Source organism: Ananas comosus, unplaced genomic scaffold (genome assembly GCF_001540865.1).
Source record: "Ananas comosus cultivar F153 unplaced genomic scaffold, ASM154086v1, whole genome shotgun sequence".
Taxonomy (NCBI): Eukaryota; Viridiplantae; Streptophyta; class Magnoliopsida; order Poales; family Bromeliaceae; genus Ananas; species Ananas comosus.
In genome coordinates this window covers 4,238-7,008 of record NW_017891371.1, presented here as the reverse complement: position 1 = coordinate 7,008, position 2,771 = coordinate 4,238, and positions in this window count along the sequence as shown.

The window sequence follows — 2,771 nt, the reverse complement described above, 5'->3', positions numbered from 1 at the left end:
AAGAAAAAAGTGAAAGTGATATAGCATAAATGTGGTTTATTATCCTAGGTATAAACTATAGCACTGTGCTACCCTCTGATTAATTTTAGCTTCTATTTTCTCTGAGGATACGTCATTACATAGGATGGCTAATGTGCTATACATGCTAAAAATTCAATCGCATGCATGATGGTAACCTATAAATGAGTCATGCTTTTCTCTGCTTTTCATCTCATATTTCAATCACATTTTCTGTTCCTTTTTATGTTTAAGAGGAGGAATTACTATATATGGCAGTGAACTAGTTCATAGTTATAATTATCTCCCTTAAGTTACTGACCTCACCATATCTCTGCCACAAATTTCAAAAAATCATATCTATAATAATTTTTATAAAATTCCCACATGTTCCTTCTTTCTACAATTTCTAAAAGTCAACAAACAGAAGCCATAAAATCTTAGAATCTATAGATTTGAGGCTGTGAGAAGAGGGAATGATAGAATAACATTCCTCTGCCTAGATTTGCATACACTTTAATTTCACACCCCCCAAAAAAAAGAGTCACAAGAACCTTGGTAGTTACACCTACGTAAAAAGTTATGGAGACCACCTCAAATATAGGAATTTCTGAAATAGACCCTTCAACTTTAATTAGAAAAAAATTTCTTTCTTAAGCAATGCCATCTGTACACCTCTAAATTAGATGTAAATTAATTTATCTTTGAGAGAGATGTAGTATGCTACTTGCTTCGTTCTTTTTTTTTTTTTCCGGTAGTATTGCTCATAGGCATCAACAAGGTTTTTTTTTTTTTTTTTTTTTGAGAAAATAGGTAGCACGCTATCCGTTTCGTTTATTTAATTTAGAAATAAACTTAGCTGGAAATGCGAATCAATTAGGATTCGAATTTAGATCTCGGATACCAACCAACAAGCCCTTTACCACTTACTCTAGGGACGGTCGGTCATCTAGACAACCCTTTTGAGCTTTTAATATATTAAAAAAAAAAAGAAGAAGAGAATATGATAAGATTGTTGTAAAAAAATGACGTCGAGGCCAAAAATTAAGGTTTGGTGGGGTGGGGCCAAAATTTAGATTTGACAGAAAAAAATTCGAGCTTATATAGTAAAAAAAAAACAGATTGTCAGTATTGCTAACAACAGTAGCGATATTGTGTTCGAAGAAAAGCAAAATTGTAAAAACTGAAGGAAAAGGACTAAGGAGTTCGGAAAAAAAAAAAAAAACTTGGCCCCCTAAAATTAAAATTGATAATATTTTAATTTTTACTATAAAGAACTTTTATTGTAATTTTTAAAAATTCAGGGAGGGCCGTGGCCAATGTAGGTAGGCCTCCTTAACCCAGGAGGGAGGAGCGAAGTGACGTGGCAGCTTACCCAGAGAGATTTTACTGTGTATTAGTCACACTATATCATCTATTAACAATTAATTATATCCATCATTTTAAGTAAAAATTTGTATAGATTCGGGCGTCAGTGGTTGTTGTGGGACCCGGGAGGGAGGAGTGAAGTGACGTGGCAGCTCACCGAGAGAGATTTTACTGTGTATCAGTCACACTATATCATCTATTAACAATTAATTATATTTCTTATTTTAAATAAAAAATTGGATAGATTCGGGCGACAGTAATTGTTGTGGGACTCGGGTGGGAGGAGTGAAGTGACGTGGCAGCTCACCCAAAAAATTTTACTGTGTATCAGTCACACTACATCATATATTAATAATTGATTATATATCTCATTTTAAGTAAAAATAGGATTTGTAGCATATACAAAGCTTATTTGTAACTTAATAGTTTATTATTTGGATATTATGACAGCATAAAGAATATTATTTGATTTGAAATAGGTGATTTATCCTTATGCGTATATTGTTATTGTCCATTAGAGGACTTTCCCCTTTATATTGTCATTGTCAACTAATTTTCAACACATTTCGACTAAGGGGGCGTTTGGATTAACGTATTTGTAAATTCAACGTAAATCAAGTGTAGTGGTGTTTGAGTTTTCCTGAAGTGTGATTATTTTTTTGTTATTTGTTTTGACGTAGCTTGTACCGCCTGAAAGTTAAATTCAATCACTTCTGTTGTTTGTTTTGATGTAACTTAGTGCTGGTAAAATTAGTTTTTTGAGTTCCGTTGTTTGTTTTGATGTAAGTAAGTGGATCTCATTATCTCCTAAATATAGTAGTAAATTTACCACTATAAAATTTAATCTATTATATAATTAATTTTTTTATTATTATTTAAAGATAATCCTAATTTATTATAAATAATGTAATTCTAACCCATTATAAAGGAAGTAGAGTTTAGGTTTTACTGTTTAATAAATTTTTTAGAGGAGGTTGAGTGTAGTGAGAGTCGAGTTCGGCACTTTAGATAAGGAAGTCGAGAGTAGGTGAAGCGGAGGTCTAACGTAACTTGAGTTACATTATATTTTTCACTTACATCAAAACAAATAACGGAAGTGATGGAACTTGAGTTCCATCACTCCACTTACATCAAAACAAATGGGCCTTAAGGGTGTGTTTGGTTCCACGTAAAACTGTGGAAAAAAAAAATTCGGTGGAAAAAAAACGTTGTTTAGTATTTGGTTTGTAGGAAAAGAAAAATAATTTTTCATTACGGTCATTTGGTTGAAAGAAAAAAAAAAGATAAAAAACTATTTAATATATTTTTTATTATATATATTATTAATATATAATAATTATTATATTATTTATAAAAAATTATTATATATATTTCTCCTATTATATATATTATTATATATTATTAAT